Here is a 23004-nt window from a genome sequence, read left to right on the forward strand (position 1 = left end):
TGAACAGCTCATAGAGCATACCCTAGACAGACATTGAATATGGACATGAATCTAAGCTGGAAAATGAATGGGAGGAAGAGAGTATATTATATAACACTTGGGAAATCATAAGGTGCTTTAGTGCTATAAACTAAAAATAAACAGGCTATTTGGGTTTGAGACCAAAGGTTAGATGATTTCTTAACTTCTGAGGCTTTATGCCTACATTTTATTTCCTCTTTTAGCTTATGACCTCCTTAGGGGGAGGGTTATGTCTTTTAATACTTTCTTTTTTTATTCACCCATCATGATGCATTACATACCATATAAGAACTCCAATGTTCATTGATGATGTCTTATTAAAAGTAATCATGTGTATATACATAATCATCTGTATGGAATGGAGATAATATAAGCTCTTAAACAACTTAGGGTCACAATTGAATACTGTGACTCGATTAACTATTCTTAGTTGTACCATGACAAGCAGGGTTAGGGCAAGGTTAATGCCCACCATACACCGTGACCTTTCAGACTAAATTTAATTGCATACTGAGTTAGGATAGAAAAAAAAATGAAACAGCATATATAGATTGATTTTCTTGCTCACAAACTACAAGAAGTCATTTCAGCAGAGTCCTGTCATTAAATTTACAGCATATCTGAGCATGTGTTTTATGTGATATATACTCTAATCTAATTTCCAAAGCAGTTAATATCAAAGCCTTCTGTCATAAGCGAAATTTCCATTTATCTGTATACAGCAAATGTTTTTGCTATTATATGGTGTGATGGGACTAATATTTACCATCATTTACCCACAACATTAGTTAGGTGCACCCCTTGTCCTTTCTTCTTACCACAAGGTTTAGTTTTCCCTAAAAGGAGACAATGACAGGAGACCCCAGTTGGTATTTGTTTCTCTGCCATAGCTTCGGACAACCTGATGGCATAAAAAGTCCCACCCATGTGCAGTTAGGGACCCCCTTTGGTGGATTTCTAAAGGCCACTCAAATCATTATGTCCTTCACCTAAACTAATGACCAGATACATATAAAGATAAAGGGGTGAATGTATGTATGTATACGTGTGTGTGTGCGTGTGTCTGTTCCAAAAATCTCAGTGCCACTGTATCCTTATTACATATTCTTTCTATGTTAAGGCAAAGTAAACCTCTTTTGGTTAACTCTTAATGACCTGTGCCTAATTCTTTCTAACATTGAACCTGAACTAAGAGAGTGCTGGCTTTAGAGCTGTTTCCAACATATGGCAATTGTCTTTTATCATCTTTCTTTTTTAATTTTAATTTTAAATTTATGGAATAAAGCAAGAATTTCCATAATATAATACCATAAAACATGATTGCATATGAAACTGTAAATCTACTATGTACAATTTGCTATTCCATTCAAATATACAACAAAATTATCATGTACATTTCATCCCCCCCATCCTAGAGATGGCTACCATTAAACACAAATACATACATATACAAACACACACACATATATGTAAAATTATTCTACACATACTTCTATTTATTAGTTCTTTTTCAGGATATAGTGTCTTTCTTCATTTTTTTTTTGTTGTTGTTTGGTTTTTTTGCAGGGCAACAAGGGTTAAGTGACTTGCCCAAGGTCACACAGTTAGTGTCAAGCATCTGAAGCCAGATTTGAACTCAGGTCCTGCTGAATCCAGGGCTGGTGCTTTATCCACAGCGCCACCTAGCTGTCCCCCTTCATATGTTCTTTATAGTTAATTTGGGTGCTTATAATAGTCAAAATAACTTATTTGCTCAAAGCCGTTAAAACAATATTGCTATTACTGTATACAATGTTCTCTTGGTTCTGCTCATTTCGCTCTTTGAGCTCATCATTTCTTATAGCACAGTAGTATTCCATCATAATTATATACCACAACTTGTTCAGCCATTGAAAAGTACTTATCTCTGTATATATACATAATTGTTGAAGTATATTATTTCTAGGAAACAAAGAAGCACTTTAATATTTGTTTTTCTATTTTTCTTGAATTTTCTCAATTGAAATGATACTGTGAAAAATTAGATGCTTCATTTCATAGATTTTTCTAGGCCAAATGAGAGAGGGACACAGGCAGACAGACATACAGACGCACAAAGATTTAGGTTAAATCTGTCCCTGCTTTTTGCTTTTGTTATTTAGTACACAAAGTATATAATTTCTGTTTTCTATTTGGTTTTTAAAATGTTAATTTATAAATACTTTTCTTTTACATGCCATTAAAACAAAATCAGGGGAAACTCTCCACACAAATTCATCATCATACTTTACAATTTTAAAGTACTTTATTTTTGAAAATTGTAAAGTATCATATGAATGTGAGGTCATAGAGTTCTAGACTCTTATATGGAATCTGAGATTTTCTAGTACAACCCCCACCCAAATTATGAAACCCATCTACAATACACAGAACAAATGAGCATCCAGTCACAGCCCCTTTTTAAGTACTTTCCAGTGACTGGGAGCTCACTATTCCTTTGTGTAGTTTATTCCATTTTCAATACAACTCTAATTGTTAAAAAGTTTTCCCTCAGGTTAAGCTAAAAATTTACCACCTTCTAATTAGTGCTATATCTGTTGTGTGAAATTGTGCCCAAGTGTGACCTACTGCCATGAGCATTAGCCTTGAGTTCAAAGCTTTAGTCTCAGTTCAATGATCCCTGTGAATTTGGGTATAAATTTTGACTTTTCTAAACCTTGGTTCCACCATGTCCAGAAAAGGAATGTGTACAAGGTGATTTCTAACATCCCTTCCAAGTCTAACAATCTGATTTTTGTGCCTTCTAAATCTAACCCCATTCTGGGCAAGCAGAATGATTTTAGTCCTTCTACCTTCTACATAAGTAGAAATTCTCATTTGATCCTCATAATAGTCTGCTAGGAATAGTACCTTTACTTTGCAGACTAAGGGAATGAAGGACCAGAAAACAGATTCACCCAAAGTCAGAGTTAGTGGCAGAGGAAGTACTATAACCCAGATCTACTGTTAGGCCAAGACACTACCTCTCAATTATCTAGTATCTATTTTAGAAACTAAGCAAATGGGTGAATGTGAACATCCATTACCAAAAAGAAACATATCATTTTACTTGAAACTAAGTTTAAACAAAAATATTGGTATTTTTAAATGAAACATTTAATATCAAGTGAATGAAAAAATAATTACACAAACAAAATATCTTCACTTATTCGTAACTGAAAATAGCAAAAACATTCATCTAATTAAGAGAAAATAAATTATAAAAGAGGGTCTTATTTCAACTCCAACTTTTTATTCCTGTATATTAAAAATCAAACCTGTCTTAAGCCTAGAGTACCATGCTTTGAATTTTTGGGGAACAGGGCAATGAGGGTTGTGACTTGCCATGGGTCACGCAACTAAGTGTCAAGTGTCTGAGGTCCAATTTGAACTCACGTCCTCCTGAATCCAGGGCCAGTGCTTTATCCACTGAGCCACCTAGCTGTCCCCTTTTATTTCTTTTTCTTTTTTTTAACCATTCTTTTTTCTTTTTTTATTTTTTAGCAAGGCAATGAAGGTTAAGTGACTTGCCCAGGGTCACACAGCTAGTAAGTGTCAAGTGTCTGAGGCCATATACCATTCTTTTTTAACATTACACAATGCTAAAATAATCAATTATAGTTTATTAAGTGCCTACTATGTGTCAGGAACCTGTACTTAGCACTCACTGGAGATGTTTGTCCTTAGTTCTTGAAGAGAACCATGACAGCTGGAGGTGATGTTATGACTTGCAATGAATTGGATTTAAGTGAGGCACGGGCTGTACAAATTCACCAACCTCACTCTCTCCTCCAGAGCCATCTGGGTCCAGGGGCAAGATATATATCAGGATTGACTAGACATGGTCCCAGATGTTTAAGGCCTTTGGGGTTAAGTGATTTTCCTAGGGTCACATAGCTAGTAAGTATCTGAGGTGGTATTTGAACTCAGGTCCTCCCTACTTTTAGGGTCCGTGCTCTATGCCACCTAGTTGCTCCTGAAGAGTATATTTATAAGGGATAATTCAATAGGCCAGTCTGACTAGAATGGAGTGTTTGTGGCGGGGAGTAGTGGGTGATAAGACTACTAAGGTACATTGGGGGCAGACTGTGAAGACTTTTAAATACCAGACAAAAGGGTTTGAAAGCACTGGAGATACAAAGAAAGACAAATGAAAACATACAAAGGACGATGTATCAACAAGTTATAAATAAGAGGAAATGGAGGAAAAAAAAATCAGAAAGAAGGAACTAGCATTAAGAAACATCAGGAAAGGCCTCTTGTAGAAGGGAGATTTTAGCTGGGATCTGAAGATAATCTCAGATATTTTGTTGAATGGTGACATGACCATGGGCTTCTCAACTTTATCACACGTCCATGTTAAAAATGATTCACTGGGGGGCAGCTAGGTGGCACAGTGGATAAAGCAACAGCCCTGGATTCAGGAGTTCAAATCTGGCCTCAGACACTTGACACTTACTAGCTGTGTGACCCTGGGGAAGTCACTTAACCCCCATTGTCCCGCAAAAAAAAAAGGGGGGAAAAAAAGAATGATTCACAATTTCTATTAATTGTGACTTTCTATGCTAAAGCAGAGCAGAATTTAAAGTAGCATTCTTACTTGAAATCAGATAAAGTGCCCTTTAACATACAGCTTCAAAAAGTTTCTTTTAAGAAAGCATCCTAACCTTATGCCTTTCAATATCTGAATAATAATAACCTAAAATTTATTATCCCTTTGTGAGTTCCTTCTATAGCTTTGTGCAACAAAAAAGATGTTTTTAAGAAAAATAGAAACAACTATCACTATAGACAAACCCAAAGTGCCTCTCTTCATAAAAAAAAATTAAATCCATTCAACAAAAGTCCATGTCTGTAACCTTTTTAAAGGCTTACTCCAGCCTTAGACTGATACTTAATAAAAACTGTTTACTGTAGAGAGATGACATAATTTGTGAGCAGCTATGTTATTTTCTACCCTATTCACATTAGTAATAGTACATTCTCAGGGGCGGCTAGGTGGCATAGTGGATAAACACTGGCCCTGGATTCAGGAGGACCTGAGTTCAATCTGGCCTCAAACACTTAACACTTACTAGCTGTGTGACCCTGGGCAAATCACTTAACTCTCACCCCCCCCCCCCCCCCCTCGAAAGAGTACATTCTCTCAGGTTGCCTACAGATGAGAATCTAAGCAAGAACTTGAGTGAAAGAAGGGTTAGAACATAAGAAATTATATGCTGAAATAGGACATTGGTCATCTAGCCTGTAATAGGAAAAGCCCAGTTTGTCAGTGGTATTTTCACCAATGGTATTAATAACTTTCCTAGATAAAATATTCTAAAAATAAAAACTTCATTTAGAAGAAAAAAAACAATCAATCCATCCCATGTCTTGTCCTGAATCCCTTCTCTCTAAACCCAACCTGTCATAGTCTGAACTTGTTTAGTTTAAGAACAGAACATTTACTGTACTTTCTTCTTAGTGAAATATCTTCTGTGACAATGGATTCAGTCTTCTGAAAAGTCGCTTTCATTGAATCAAAGCAGAAATAAAATTGAATCTCAGAAATCAAACTATTCTAACAGAAGGAAGAATCACTTATACAGCTTAATTCCCATTTTACAGATCCAGTGGCAGGTAACCATGAATAAAAATTGGTGCTGTTAACATCTAGGACATTATCTGTTAGAAGATTTTAAGCAAAAGAGCAAAAATACCCAATAATATGAAATATTCCTAGGGTTTATGCTACGTGTTCCCTAATATTAATGGAAGATATAGCTTCTACTATAGGCCAATATTTAGTAAATCAAGGAGATAATCTATTGTATTACTAGTGACCTAAAAGAGTTCATGAAGAATCTAGCTTAATGGTTTCAATAATACTAACATTTACTTAAACATTTCAAAAGAGACATGAATCCAAAAACCTGAAAGTCTTCCTGACAGACTACCCCTCCACCTCAACAGACAATCTTTATGAGTGACGGGGGCCAAACTTCTGGTGAGAAATCTCTCAGAATTTAGGGAAGTTGGCCCTTAGGTAATAAGCAATCTCTCACTGACCCCTTTCAGTTTGGGAGTACTTGCTAAAACTTGATTTCACTGGCACAGCCTCCAAAATTCCTGGGTCACTTCTACTGGTATTTTGGAAAACAATTGACTCTTCAATTTTTAAAAAAATGTTTCCAGGACACTTTTTGTTAAATATATCAGTCAACAAGTATTTATTATTAAATGTTTATTATGTGTTAAGCACTGGGGATAATATAGAATTTATGGTAATAAGAAGGGCATATTCACCTATGGAGATATCTAGGACATATTAAAAAAATGATTACAAGGTGGTTTTAGGAGAAGAAGCTATAAAAACTGTGGGAACCATTACATTCAAGAGCTTTTTTGACCTTACAATTCCTATGAGATGGGTAGTGCAGGTTTTTACAGATGAAGAAACCAAGGATGAATGTAGTTAAGGGGCTTGACCAAGGTAAGACATCTGGTAAGTAGCAAATTTGGGACTTAAACCTTCATTCCTTTAGATGACAAGGCCAGTGTTTTTTGCATACCACCACCTTATAATGGAAAGGCCACATCCAGAGAAACCAGCTATAATCCAAATGCTGTTACTTGATTAAGCACACCAACATACCAAGAGCTGGTGCACAAGTTTCATTATTCTAATTCCAATGCCTGATAGAAATTAAATTCATATTAAAGGGTTTTCTGCCATGAATTTTAAAGGTGGGGGCAGGGGGGCGGTGTCTAAGCCTGTTTTTAGTGAAGAGCTGAAAAATACCACCAAAAACAAAACTCCCTCTAATCCTCTAAAAATCTGTTAAAGGAGCCCAAGAGCTACTGTTCTTTTTTTTTTTTGGGGGGGGGGGACAACAAGGGTTAAGTGACTTGCCCAAGGTCACACAGCTAGTATGTGTCAGGTGTCTAAGGCCATATTTGAAATCAGGTCTTCCTGAATCCAGGGCCGGTGCTTTATCCACTGCGCCACCTAGCTGCCCCCAAGAGTTACTGTTCTTAATGAGAATCAATGGAAGACATTGAGGCTGATGCCTTTTGCTTATCTACTATTCTTTCCCTAATTCTTAGGGAGTTTTGTTGTTTAATCATTTTAAGTCTTGTCTGACTCTTCCTGCCATTTTCTTCTCCAGCTCATTTTACAGATGAGGATACTGAGGCAAACAGGGTTAAGTGACTTGCCCAGGGTCACACAACTACTAAGTTTCTTAGGATGGATTTGAACTCACGAAAATGAGTCTTCCTGACTCCAGGTCCCACACTGTATCCTCTCTGTACCACCCAGCTGCCCCATAGGGTAATAAAAACACCAATTTAATATGTTTTTTGTGAAGATAATATGATATTGTATGCAAAGTGCTTTGCAAACCGATAAAATAAATTTATATGTGTCAGTTCTAATAGTAATAATTACTATTATTGCTCACATTTGTGCCCTGGTGGAACACTATTCCCAGGATCATGGATTTAGAAGTAGAACAGCCCTTAAAGATTATCTAGCTAGTCTAAGCTAGTCTAACCCTCTTATTTTACAGATGAGGAAATAAGTGACTTGTCCAGTGGCATACTCGGAATTTGAACTCAGATCCTTTGACTCCAAATCTGACTTCTTTAATGTATACCATACTTAACTGCAATAGACTACTCCCTTTCACTTTCCTCCAAACAAAAAAAAAAGTCCTTTTACTGGACACCAAGAATCAATGTAAATGACATAGCAGGTATATCATTATCTCTCTCCATCAGATAGGTCAAGAATTTCATCAATTTCATCTCCTACCTGGATATAGCTCTTGGAAGGTAGAATTTAGGCATGCTGGAGGGCTAGATTAAAACAAAAACAAAACAAAAAGCTTGTACTTTCATGGCATGAATCTACTTTGAGGAGAGACACCTGATTTACAATGTCAGTTTGTAGCCACTCATCATTAACATTTTACAATTCTGTGCTCTTTACTCAGAGTCTCATTGGGGGATCAAACTAGAATACAAAATTACCTTCCTTTCTGTTTTGTCCAAAGATCACATGTCTGACAAATGCATTATCATCCTTATTCAGAATAAAATCTCAGAGCTGGATGGAGAATTAAGAGATTGTTTAATAAAAGCTCTCATTTTACAGGTGAGGAAACTGAGGCCCATGGAGGCTGTGTGACTCACCCAAAATGACACAGCTAGAAAGTGGCAGGACTAGTCTTCTGAATCCTTTGACTCAAAGTTCAAGAGTTTCTTGTCATTTTAATTTTAAAGCTCAGAACAACAACAATCCAATATTTTTAAATTAATTTTGAATTCTGCTGTTATTAAGTACAGAAGACTGAAGTACTGATAAATTAGCTTTGAAATGTAAAAGGATTAGTAGAGATAACATTTACCCAGTGGCTGAGTGTCTTTGATCTTGGCGTTTGTTTTACTATAGCACAAATGTTGTTGTTTTTTAATGGAATTTTAATTCTCAAGTAATCTATTTGGAAAATGATACTATTAACTGCCTTTATGTTCCTCAAGAGTAACCAACATGCTTACCGCTTTAAGTCAAAAGCAGAGGTCACAATTTAATTCTAATCCTTTGCATTGTCATTAGCCTCTGTAATGCATAATGATTCCTGCCCGTTCACACATGATGATCCCAAGAATAGCATTTCTCCAAGCTTAATAATGATCTTGAAAATGGATATTCTTCTTTGGTTAATAATTATGTCTGGAAATACATTAACAAGCTTGAAATATACTCCTTGGATTTTTTTTTTTTTGCATTGTCAACAGAGTTGCAGAGCTGTTTTGATCAGATGTGCAAAGAAGCTGCTCATCCCAATTACTGTCAAACTAAAAAATGATTTTATAGTCTGGCTTACAGGAAATGTCACCCAACACTGAAATCTAAAAACAGGTGAAGTATTCAATTTGAAAAAAAAAAAACCCTGCAAGTAGTAGGGAAGTTCCTGGTGAATGACTATCTACAGTCCTATTCATTAGGGGATTAGTTTTATATGTACATATTCATTTCACTAATGTAATATTAAAAAGCATTCAGAGTAGATCTTCCACTTAAAGCTCAAAACCCCAAAGGATGAAACATACTTGCCCTAAATAGAGAAGCAGCACAAGAGGATGCAATGACGGGGCAGCTAGGTGGCACAGTGGATAAAGCATCAGCTCTGGATTCAGGAGGACCTGAGTTTAAATCCAGTCTCAGACACTTGACACTTACTAGCTGTGTGGGCAAGTCACTTAATCCTCATTGCCCCCCCCCCAAAATAACAACAACTAACAAACAAACAAAAAACAGCAACAGATTATCTGAATCCAAAATCCAGTGTTCCTTCCTCTACCCTATGCTGCTTCCTTCTCAATTCTCAAGTGGACTATAAGGAATTTTCCCCAAAATTAAAAAAAAAGAGGATGCAATGAGGATGGGGAAAAGAAACCCTCAGAAACTCCTAGTCTCATGGGTCTATAGTTAAGCCCTGCAATGGGCTCCAATTCATTCAATAAATATTTATCAAGCACCTACTGTGTGCAAGCTATGTTGGTGGTCACTGAGGATACAAGGAGAAAGACCACATAGAGTTTCTGCCCCCAAGGAGCATATGGTCTTAATGAGTAAGGGGAAAGAGAAGATATAACGTGTCCTCCTAAGAGAGGTGCTACTGCGGTGGTTACTCCAAAGCTTATCATGAAGTAGCAGCTTTGAGTGTGCCACTGTCATCAGTTTTCAGATATACCCTGATCAAGAGCTGAGCTGCAGCCTGCAATGTCACCTCTGGTGAATGGGCTTTCAGCTCAGGTTGCTGAGGATATATATCCTATTGCATAAGAATTGTTTTGGTATAATTTTGTATCCAAAGGTAGGGGGGGAATAATTAAAGGTTAATGAAGGAACAGAGTGTAAATGCACTTGGCTTGTGTTGAGGTATGTGTCTATTTGTATATGAAACACAGAAATTTAATCCCTCACCCCTTTAACCTTCTGTACTGCAGTCCTATCCCTAGTCTATGGAACATCGATGTGGAGAAAGTCACAGAAAACTGGACAAAGCTGTGCTTGAATGACTACTACTGACTGACATCATCCTATTACTGAATTCTTATTGACTTCCACATGTAACTGTTCCAGTCTTTGGGCACTTGGAGCAGGTGACCTTGCTTCTTTATTGAAATCAAGGTCCTTGGTAACCCCTTCTTCTCACCAAACTACTCAGTATCTTCCCACATTTCTCCATCCTTTTCTTTACTCTCAGAGGAAAACCTAGCCTCTTCTTCACCAAGACCATCCACCATTATAAGCTGGTGTAACTGGAAAAGAGTATAAATCTGGGAGTCCAAAGAGGTAGGGGTTGAAAGTATTTTCTGGTTCTGTGACCCAGAGTAAATCAAACAACTTCTCTGCCTCACTTTCCTTACCTTTAAATGGGGATAATACCTATGTTCAGTCATTTTTCAGTCACATCCAACTCTTCCTGATGCAATTTCTTGGCAAAAATACTGGAGCCGTTTGCCATTTCCTTCTCCAGCTCATTTTACAGAGGAGGAAACTGAGGCAAACACAGTTATGTGACTTGCCTGGGGTGACACAGCTAGCAAGTAACTGAGGCCAGATTTGAATGCAAGAAGATGAGTCTTCCTGACTCCAGGCCCAGCACTCTACTATACCACTTAGCCACCCCATTAATACTTATATAGCACCTCCCAAATGGATTTGTTGTAAGGATAATGTGTGTATCTTAATGTGCTATTATAAATGCTAGCAATAATTACTGTTCCTAATTATGAGTCTTTGTTCCTGTTTTCTTATAACCACAACCTCTCTCTTTCTCTTTCCCTTATTACCTACAAACATACTTAAAAAATCCCCCCACAACCTTCCCTCAGTCCTGTTACCTCGTCAAGCTAACATTCCACCTCCCTTTTTCCTGCCAAAGGATCAAAGATTTAGCATAGGGAGGAATGATGGAAGTAATCCACTTCCTTCATTTCCCAGATGAGGAAACTGAGGATGAGGTGAGTTAAGCACTTTGCTCAAAGTCACATGGTAAGTAGCTGACCCCGGATTTGAACTCATGCTCCCTGACTGCAGAACCAGTATTCTTTGTTTGTTTGTTTTGAGGGGCAATGAGGGTTAAGTGACTTGCCCAGGGTCACACAGCTAGTGTCAAGTGTCTGAGGCTGGATTTGAACTCAGGTCCTCCTGAATCCAAGGCCAGTGCTTTATCCACTGTGCCACCTAGCTGCCCCCAGAACCATTATTCTTTTCTAAGACACTCTGCTAGTTCTTTCCATGTCAATTTTTAATTTTATTTTAATTTTTTAACCTTTCCAAAAATTTACTATTTATTTTTAACATTCTTTTCTTTTCTAAGTTTTGAGTTCCAAATTTTCTCCCTCCCCCCACACTGGAAAGGCAAGTAATATGATATCAATTATACATGTGAACTCATGTAAAACATATCTCCATATTAGCCATGTTGTATCAAATGTTTAACAAGATTAGTCTAAACAATATACACAATGACTAAAGTGATGTAAATGAAATACTATTAAAAGACTGTTGAAATCAGATCAATTGCAATGAACAACTTTAGCTCTGGAGAGCGTGGTATACTTACTGATCATGGTAATGGACATGAAGTTAAAGACATCAAATATTGCCTCAGATACTTACTATCTATGTGGTCCATTTAACCTATCTGTGCCTCAGTTTCCTCTGTAAAACGAGTTAGATTTGATGGCCTTGAGATCTCTTTCTGCTTTGAATTTATGATCCATTAAAAAAGATTCCTTCCCTTAATAGAGATAGTATGGGTACAGAATGTGGTATAAGCTGTCCAATGTGAACCCTCTGTGATTTTTTTTTTTGGCATGGAGAAGATTCTGTATGGGGTTATGGGGAAACGACTATGGTATTTAAAAGAAGCAACATTTAAAAAAATAAGTATTTTACCCTTGCTATCTCTACTTTCCTAGTGCTCATATACACACTGACTCTGCAATCTGGTTTCCATTCAAGTACCCTATTAAAATCTCCCTTTCCAAGGTCATCTAATATTTCTCTAAAGCATTTGACATCCCTGATCATTAATCATTCAAGCTCTTAAGTCTTTACTATTTGTTAGCACTGTGCCAAGTACTAAAGACACAAATAATCCTTGCCTTCAAAAAGCTTACAGTGGTTTGGGGAAAGGAAGTCTTAGCAGTAGGGTGTGAGGGCAAAGTGGGAAACCAGAGATTTGGAGATGGCAAGGAGGGAGTGCATTCCAGGGATGCATAAGGAGAGACAGCCATTGACAAGGCATGGACACCGAAGTTATTGTTCAGTCAGTGTGGCTAGACTGTGGAATTCAAAGAAGCAGGGTAAAGTAAAAGAAGACTACCAGTCCTCCTCTCCATACTGTCTTCTCTTGGCTTATTATATGTACCAACCTTCTGATTCTCTTTCTTCTTCTGACTGGCCCTCTGATTTCTTTATTCGACCTACTCTTCCCTTTCACCAAATAACTAATTTTAATTCTATTCCTTAAGGCTTTATACTGTCCTCTAAAGTCACCCTAGGAAAACCTCATACAATTTCAGGTTTTATCCCTGTGTTCAGAATCTGTATTTCTGAATTCTTAGATACCAATTTCCTCTCCCAAGCTTTAAATCTTAATTCCCAACTCACTGCTGGACATTCCCACTTGGATGTCCTGCAAGTCAATCAGATTGTGCACGTCTAAAACCTTCTCATTTCTCTTAATTTTCCTTTGACAATTATTGCCCCACTCTCTTTTTTCAGGTTCTGAATTGGGATATCTTCTTCAACTCCATCTTACTTCTCTCTTCCACATACATATCCAAAAAATTAGTTATCAAAATCTATTCTTCCAGTTCTGAAATATCTCTGCAGAAATTCTTGAGCTGGAGAAGGAAATGGCTAGAAAGTCCCAAATGGAATCACAAAGAGTTGGATACAACCAAAGAACCAACAAACAAAACAAACTATGTGTCAGGTACTATGCTAAACATTTTACAAATATTATCTTATTTGATCTTCATAACAACCCTGGCAAGTAGGGACTCTTTTTATCCCCAATTTACAGTTGAAGAAAGTGAGGCAGAGTTTAAGTGATTTGCCCAGGGTCACACAGCTAGTAAGTGTCTGAGGTCACATTTGAACTCAGGTCTTCCTGACTCCAGCCTCAGTGCTCTATCCATCCAATGTTCTACCTAGCTGACTCAAGGAAAGAATTTATGCATAGGATTATTGGGTTGGGCTAGATGAACTCTGAGGTCTGTCCCAATTCTGAGAGTCTGTACAAATAGCCCATGATCTCCCATCACTCATGTAGTGACAGCTTTCAACTTTACATTCAGCTATACACATTATCAAATGACACACTAATCAGCAAAGACACAGAAAACAGATAAGAGGCCTACCATATCCTCTGGGAGACAAGTTGACAGAGTAGTTATCAACATGGGATCTGAGCTAATGGTCCGCATAGTGGTGATTATAGCCAAGTTGCTGCTTTACTGACAGTCTTGTTTTATTAGCTTCCCACTTAAACAATGCTTCCAAACCATCTGAAAAACAGAATGGAAACCACCCCACCCTCAAAAAAACCCCCAACCCTGAACGTTTACTATATTGGTAAATTCTCCTTTTTAATACTGAACCATGGCAAATACATTTGTTCAGGATTAAGATGTTGCTCTCTGGCATCAGACCATCGATTTCTGGGATTCTTACATAAGGTCTTATTGTATCTAGACCAGATTTACACTGCTGTAACTCTCTGTCAGGCATCATCTCTGATTTATGAATAAGTAATACTATACTCTAGGGAAACATTGATCTAAAAGAAAAAAAATCAATATACATCCAGCATGCATTATACTTCAACTGTGTGACTTCTTATCTCCTAAGTACTGAGCAATATTAAGTACAATACTAAGTTATTTGTTTTCCCAATAAATCTAACAGGCATTTGAAAATAGCCAACATTCTATTACTTTGCTACTCTGGGTCTTTGGTTGTATGGGCATTATTCTGTGAAATATAAAGACTTAGACTAGGTGTCTAACTCAGTTGATGACTGCTTAAGAAATTTCTAAATAATATTTGCAATGCGAAAGACATACTATGAGCTATTTTTCACTTGCTATTCTTGGACTTATTTCAGGGCATATATGAGTTGTAAAGCTGGTGGTTATTACAATTGACTGACTTGTAAAATCAAACCACTGTCTTGTTCTGAAACTATCTCCCTTTGCTTTGAGAGTTCGAGATCAAAAGTGAGACAAAAGCAGAGAAAATGAATGACTCCAGCGGGCTTTGCCATCACCTTAGACTTTGGTGCAATCTAAACCTATTTTCACAATCAACACAGTTGCTAAGTTCTGACATCCCCTGCAGTAACCTTCTGATTGCAAAATCACTCCTGAAGATCTGAGCTCTTGCTGTTCTTTCTAGAGGTGGCTAAAATTAAGAATAGATTTTATTCTACATTTTCCTAGTTATTCAAATAATTCAGTCCAACTATTTTCATTACCCTTATCTTTGCAAGAGATACATTTATTTGTTGAATTTGGCTTAGTTATCTGGAATATGCATGCTATCTCTTTAGAAATCCTGATTCTTTAACAGGTCATATTTGGTTTTCCTTGAAAGAAGTAAAGAGTTCTCTTTTAAAGATCTGAGTTTTAAGTGTCCTCTTCATCTTGGTCACCTTCCCTTGACATGTTTTTTCCTTTGGAGCAGATCGTTGATTTCATCAGTGGTGGGAACTTCCAGTGAGAGAATTTCCCTACCAATGGAAATTGGCACTTTCTCCCTAATTTATAATCTTGGAACTTAGCAAAAACTATAATGTAAATATAGATGATACCATAGAAGTTTAAGCTGTCAAACAAAAATCATGGACTGTCCTTAATTGTGTAGTATAGTTAGAATTATTTTCAAATAAGACAAGGTAATGAAAACCAAATACAACCTTTACTGGTACAAAGCATAGTTTAAAATAGTAGCAGTGAATAACAAGGGGAAGTAGAGTGTTATAGACTTTGGGGCATGCCTGAACTTTTCCTGCAATCCATATGTTTGTGTGTATATGTATACACATATATATAATTGTCACGGAATATTAATATTTTAATAACTTACATTTACATAATGCTTTAAAATTTGCAATTTTTTAAACATACATTCTTATTTTAGCCTCAATAATCTCATGGAGTAGGAGTTGTCAGTACTATTATGCCCATGTTATAGATGGAAAAACTGAAGTTGAGGTGCCACAGCTTGCCCACTGTAATATAACTAATAGGTATTAGAGACAGGATTTGAACCAGGACCTTCCTTAATCCAAATCTAGTCACTATGCCTTTCTGTGGGTAGGACTCAAGGAAATAGCCTTACTTAAGTAGGAAAAAACTAGATACTTCCATATTTCATATTCTGAATTACTTTCAAGTAACTGAAATTAAACTTTCTGGGTTTATAGTTTAAAAGATATGGCTCTGGGTTAAATAATAAACATGTCACAGAAACTCAGAAAAATTATCATATACTGTTATGTTTCTTGCAACATACCTTGCACATAAGCTCAATGTTACGCACACAGCAGGTGTTTAATAAATGCTTGTTGCATTGAACTGAATTTTAAGAAAGTTAATACAAAAATAAAAGCAATCCCCAAAATCACAGGGCTATCTGAGTTAAAGTTTATCTCTGATTGCTAGAAATATATAACATTTCTTCCCCATATACAAAAACAATGCTAATGGAGAAGGGAACACAAAATAACAGAAGGTAGGCTTTTCTATATCTACATAGAGTTGGTCCTTCTGCCTAAAGTGACAAACAAAAGGCAGGCTGTTTAAAGGCAGGCAGGATAAGGGAGGATAAGCAGCTGGATTCGGTAGAACTGTGACCTCAAAGGGCGACCAAGAATGTGCCTGAAATAGTACACTAAGATCCCAAGAGGAACGAGTTACTCCTGCAGGGGAAAAAGGAATTTCTTAACAACTCAAAGGGCAGATTTAATTAAAGGACAGTGCCCTATTTTACAAGATTCTCTCTGTAAAAAGAATGTGAAAATTCATGCCAGATGTACTCCTTCCTTTCAAATCCGGAAAAGCAATTAGATGATGGAGTTTAATAGGTGTGGGTCACTTAGGTCTTGAATATTTGAGGTTTGTAAATCTTTTAAATGGGCGCATGTAACGTGCACATGTACTGGGTTTGTTGTGGAGCCAATATTCTTGGAGTAAATCTAGTGTTGAGAATAACTGGAAAGAGTTGAGTTAACTTGTCTTTTATTTCTGGGAACCAAGTTTATGTAGAATGAAGTTCCTGGATTTAGCTGTGATAGATGCATATGACCCAAAGTCATTAAGGGTTTGGAAATATAATTAACATATTATAGTCCAAACATAAAAACCCTTGAGGTCTTATAGTCTTCTATTTTTTGATAAGGCACTACATAATAAGAGCATAAAACAATAAAAACCCCACTGGTGTCCTCCTAACTACTCTTCCTGTCTCCATGTTCTTCCCTTTTCCCCCTTTTTTGACAGATGAGATCATGTCATTCTTCTGTCATTCAGAACAGCTAAATGACACCATAGTATACAGAGTGCTGGGCCTTTAGGTTTTAGTCAGGAAGACTCACCTTCCTGAGTTCAAATCCAACTGTAGACACTTACTAGCTATGTGACCCCAGGCAAGTCACCTGGTTTTTTTCCGTTTCCTTATCTGTAAAATGAGCTGGAGAAAGAAATGGCAAACCACTTCAATATTTTTGCAAAGAAAACCCTAAATGGGGTCACAAAGAGTTTGACACAACTGAAAAACAACATTATTCTACATTTTGTAGCAGAAAGAGGATTAGATTTAGAAAGCAAAAGAATTGGGTTTTCCATTCCTTCCACTTAAAACCTGTGAGATCTCAAGCAAGTAATTTAACTGCTATGGGCCAGTTTCCTCATCTGCAAAATAGGCAGGTTGGGCTTTTAAATCTATTTTCCATCTCTAAATCTATGACACTGACTCCCTATTTTCACGAATCAAAAGCAAGAGTACTGGGGCAGCTAGGTGGCGCAGTGGATAGAGCACCGGCCCTGGAATCAGGAGTACCTGAGTTCAAATCCGGCCTCAGACACTTAACACTTACTAGCTGTGTGACCCTGGGCAAGTCGCTTAACCCCAATTGCCTCACTAAAAAAAAAAAAAAAAAAGCAAGAGTACTTACTGAGGGAGTGCTAAAGATGGAAGGACTATTAGAGAACACTTAGTTACAGAATCATATTTGAAGAAAGTCCAAATTCCTTAACCCGGCATTCGAGGGCTTCCATAATTGGGCACAATCTTATCTTTCCAGTGTAATCTCACACGATGTCTCCATTTTCTCAATGTTTGAGCCAAATCGGTCTGCTTGCTGCCATGCCCTGTGCATTCCCCATACTTCTCTACTCCTTTGCCTGGGATGCTGCCCCACTGGCTCAACTGTTGAAATACTGGCCATACTTTGGTCAGATCAAATTCCACCTCCTCCATGAAGCCTTCTCTGACCCCTATTTCAGATCTTTCTTTTCTAAGATGCATATAGTACTTTTTCTGCATCTCTGTTATGCTCAATGTTTGTAAAGCACTCAGCACAGTGCCTGGTACATAGTAAGTGCTTAATAAATGATTATTCCGTTCTGCTTCCTTATGGTGTATTATTTTGTATTGTATATGTGTACATGTATATATACACAGCTCTATTAGACTAAATTCTATGAAGGTAGGAACCATGCCTCCTTTACACTTTTGTTTCCCAGTTCAAAGTGCTCTGAAGTTAAATGTTTTTTAAATATTTGTGGAATTAAATGAAACATGAGAAGAGTAGAGGTTAATCCTGTTCTGAGTAGGCAAAGGCCCAGAATTGGGAACAAAAATCAAGAGAGTGGGTGTAATACCACAGAGGAGCTTCCAGTAAAGCATATGTGTCAGTATGTGGTGAAATCACTCTATCTGCTAAAAAGAGTTTTAATAATCTAAATTAATTTTTTAACGTTATGTTCTGCTCATCTTGTGGCCCAGTGGACGGAGGACTGGCCCTGAAGTTGGGAGGATCTGAATTCAAATCTCACCTCAGACACTTGTGTGACCCTGGGCAAGTCACTTAACCCTAACTGCATTAAACACATGTGGCCATCTCCAGTTGTCCTGATATATAGCTTGCCACTGGACCCAGATGCCCAGATGTCTCTAGAGGAGAGAGTAAAGGTTTCTGACCTTTGCACAGCCCTCTCTCACTTAAATCCAATTCAGTGTAAGTCATGACATCACCCTGATGTCATTGTCCTCCTTGGGAATGAAGAAAAAACAATGACAACAACAACAATTAAACAATAATATAAAGTCACAATGGATATATAACCTAGACATAAAGGGAGAGCACTGTAAGATATATATTGAATAATTTTGATTACATTAAATTAAATGTTTTTGTACAAATAAAACCAATGTAAATGAGTAGTTATGACTACTCATATATAACTTATTTTGAGTTGCTTGAGTTCTTGTGGGTGTGGGGTGTGAATGGAGGTGGGGAGAAGAGAAGTTGGAACACAAAGTTTTTAAAAAATTGATGTTAAAATTTTGTTTTTACATATATTTTGGAAAATAAAATTCTATTCAAACCAAAAAACCAAAAAAAACCAATGTCGCCAAGATTAGAAGGAAAACAGAAAATTGGAGGAAAATGTTTATAGACAGTTTCTTGGATAAAGGCCTCATATCTCAAATATAGAGAGAACTTTGTCAAATTTATAAGAATAAGTTATCCCCTAAATATATAATGGTCAAAGGATATGAAAAGGGAGTTTGGGGAAGAAGTAATCAAAGCTATATATGAAAAAAAAAATATATATATATAAAGCTATATATGAAAAAGTGCTCTAAATAATTATTGATTAGAGAAAGGCAAATTAAATATCTTTGAGATCTTTGAGATAACATCTCACACATATCAGATTGGCTAAAATGATAGAGGATGAAATGACAATTGTTGGAGGGAATGTGGAAAAATTGGGACACTAATCCACACCATTGGTGGAACTGTGAACTGATCCAACCATTTTAGAGAGCAATCTGGAATTATGCCCAAACGCTTATAAAACTGTGTATACCCTTTGACCCAGCAATCCCATATTAGGTCTATTTTTCAAAGTGAACAGAGAAAAAGGAAAATAACCTATATGTGCTAAAATATTTATAGCAGCTCTCTTTGTGGTAGCAAAGAACTGGAAATTGGGGTGAGCCCATCAACTGGAAAATGGCTGATTAAGTTGTGGCATATGATTGTGATGGAATACTATTGTGCTATAAGATATGATGAGCAGGTTGATTTTAGAAAAACAAGGAAAGACTTGCAAGAAATAATAAAGAATGAAATGTGCAGAACCAAGACAATATTGTATACAGTAATGGCAATATTGTTCAAAGAGTAACTGAATGACTAAGCTATTCTGAGTAATACAAACATTCAGATCAACTACCAAGAAACTACAAAGGAATATGCTATCCACCTCCAGAGAAAGAACTAATATATGGAAGTATGTACTGTATGGTTTCGCTTATATATCTGTGCCAAATGCTGGCCTTTTCTAGGGTGGATTAGGAGGGAGGGAGTAAGGGAGGGAGACAATTGGAACTCAAAATGTAACAAAAAAATTTTTTTTAAGTCAGGCCAAATAATATAATATAGTTTGATGCTATGTGCTTGGTATATCCACGATTATAATGAAGTTTCTCCAAAGATATAAAGAACACTTCACATTAGTAGGTACAGGTCCTAAAACTCTTCAGAGAAACATCAATTATGTGTCAATACATACTATTACAGAAAGTTAAAAGGGACCTTGGAGGTCAAGTTCAATCTCCCACTCAATACTGGAAGAGATCCTTATAGAAGTCTTTGTTATGATGCTGGAATATGAACATCTATCATGTTGAAGGAATCAACCCCATCTTAGCTTCTTCCTTGTTCAATGTTTTCAACTCATTTTATTAGATCTCTCCTGTCCCCATTCAAGAAAACCCTCCCCCTGTCCCCTACTACATCAACACTGATTTTTCAGACTACTGAAGGGAAGAAAACCACATATGTGTCCGTCCAAATCAACTTTGGTACACACCAGAATTAAATCAGGCTAATCAAATGTGATCATTGTATAACCAATATATGGACACCTGTATTTTTGAACTGATTTGCTAACAATATGATGAATATATACTCCATTCCCAACTTGTGTATCTAACCCACGATGAAGACTCATTCATTAAACACAGGCATTAAAAACAAATATAAGCCACATTAGAAGAACTGAATTAATTTCTTTCTTCAGTTAATCTATTAGATAGAATAAGCAGTTGCTGTTTCACTGTTCACTCTTCCCTGTCTAAAATCTTATTCTCCTTAAACTTACTTGAGGGAATTGTCACTTTCCCCAAACCACATATTACATTACATTGTGACCTTCAAGATCCTTCTCAAAACAGTGGTTTCATAACTTCATTTAGAAGGCAAAGTGCATTTGCCTGAATAAAAACATTCCCACAATTTAACCAAGCTGCACAAGCTTCAGAGTCACAATGTTGGCTAGAGTTTGTTTTGTATGTTATTAGGCTGCTCTCAAGAGAAAAAGGAAACTACAGAGGGGCTGCGAGGGAAAGGAAGAGGAACTCTCCATAAAAACTCTCTGTAAAACGACACAGCTGTATTGCGCGCGTGCGCGCATACACACACACACACACACACACACACACACACACACACACACACACACACACACACACACACACACACACACACACACACACACACACACACACACACACACACACCCTTCCTGGGGCTTGTCTGCCACCCTTCAAAGAAGCTGCCAACCTGTTCCCATCCCCCAAGCACCCCCACAGTGCTTTATCTTGTGCATATTAACCAGAGTCAAGGTTCATAGTGTTTGAGAAAGTCTTATCTGATCTCACAAGCTCAAGTTAAGCCCGTGGAGTACTTGATAGAGAAACTCCCTGGAATACTAATCCATTTCTCAGTGCTTTCAAAGTGAGAGGCAAAGACACCAGCTGGAGACAGGCCAATTTTAAGTGGACATTTTTGTTTTCTAGCTGAAATAGTAGTTTTGAGCAACAAACTGAAAGGCTTACTGAGAAGATATTGACAAAAGTAAGGACATTAGTTGACAAATGTTTGCTAGGACAGTACAGGTCCTAACAGTAGAATGGATCCTACATACCTTTCATTTTCCAAAGGATTCTGGAGAATAAAGATCATCTTTGCCCCCTGTGGAATGGGTTGGGGGATAGGGGGTTATTTGTCACCAAGTCAAGCTCCTCCCTAGCTAACAGAAAATCTGCATTTCACAGTTGAAGAAAAAGAAAGCTGACTCTTACAGAAATGTCTTCTATGAGCTCTAAGGAAAGAGTACAGTTATACCGTCCACATCTCAGGAATTAGGGGCACAGAGCTCCACACTCCACCCCACCCACATGGTCTAGAAAATCCACATAAGACTTTTTGATCCTTCCTTCATACCATTGAATAAATCTGAATTTTCTTCTTTTCCTTTTATGAGGTGTTGATGTCTTATTATACAATTATACAATGGATTATTATACAATATTATACATATTGTTATGCATTCCTGAGTTGCTAAACTTTTTTGTGTCATGTGCTAGCCTTCCCCAAATACTCCCCCCAAATTCCCATTTAATTTCTTATGCTGACCCATGACCGGGAAAACTGCAATGTGGAACGGGTAACTGTACTTATATCAATTTTGGTAACTCCCAGTTTTCCCAAGAAGCGAAATTGAAGAGGACATGGACTATGTTTTTGCTTTTTGCTACGTCCCCAGTGCTTAACACTGATCCCAATACATGGTAAGGGCTTAATAAATGATGGTGATGGTGATGATACCACCAACAACAGCTACCATCGATATAGTGTTTACTATGTGCCAGGCATTGTGCTAATCACTGTTAACAAATATATCTCATTTGATCCTCACATCAACCCTGGGAGATTTGTGCTTTTATTACCTCCATTTTACAGTTGAAAAAAACTGAGGCAAAAAGAAATTAAATGACTTGCCCAATGGCACACAGCTATTAAGTATCTGAGGTCAGATGTGAACTCAGGTCTTCTTGATTCTGGGCCCAACACTCTATCCACTGCAGCACCTCTGTGATCATCGCCACTGTCCATTATCTCAACCAGTGACACCAGGGCCACCATAAAAAAAAAAAATCATGGAGCATTTAGAAAATTTACTGGTTCCAAACTGGAATAAAAGCTTGGATTATAGATTATAGGCTTGGAAAAGCTGAACCTCAAAGCAAATGCAAAAGATCCTTACTTTTAGAAGAAGCATTTACCCAATTACTGGTTTATAGAAGCTGATCATCTTCAAATAAACTTTCTTCCCCTACCACAAAGTGTAATGTGAATGTCTCAAGGAATGCCATTTTTGTTGACAGGTTTATGATTTAGCTGAGAAATCACTGTTAAGTAAGGAGCAGTACCTTCCCTATAGTCTTAGTGTAATTTTAATCTATTAAAGCTTTATTCAAGTTTAAAACTGCACTGCACAAAGACTTTTGGAACAACCTGTAATCATAAAAAAACCCAACCTAGCCCAAGTCAGTGTTTCAGCATTAATTATTGATGTCAGCATATAAGATTAGGTTAAAAGCCAGTCAGCTTTAAAGAAAATGCTGCATAATTACCTGGAAGTCTCTTAGCCAAAGCTCACATTGTATTCATCTGTAATAGAAGGAAGGCATCATCTGGAGAGAAAACAGAAGAAAAAGAAATTGTGACAATCCTTAAAGTGTGGAACTGATAAATACTACACGAGAAAATGTAATTCAAGCTCTGGCACAATTAACAACAACACTGAAAAAAAAGT

At 37.1% G+C, this 23004-nt stretch overlaps 1 protein-coding gene across 2 annotated transcripts in view; it reads right to left on the reverse strand.

The window, feature by feature from the left end:
- Positions 1 to 23004, reverse strand: part of PAG1 (phosphoprotein membrane anchor with glycosphingolipid microdomains 1) — a 172372-nt gene that overhangs the window by 122625 nt on the left and 26743 nt on the right. For both annotated transcript variants that reach the window (XM_043975896.1, XM_043975897.1), the window contains exon 2: positions 22823 to 22882. The gene's annotated coding sequence lies outside the window, so the exon portion shown is untranslated. The remainder of the gene's footprint in view (positions 1 to 22822; positions 22883 to 23004) is intronic.

The sequence above is a fragment of the Dromiciops gliroides genome, chromosome 1 (assembly GCF_019393635.1).
Source record: "Dromiciops gliroides isolate mDroGli1 chromosome 1, mDroGli1.pri, whole genome shotgun sequence".
NCBI lineage: Eukaryota > Metazoa > Chordata > Mammalia > Microbiotheria > Microbiotheriidae > Dromiciops > Dromiciops gliroides.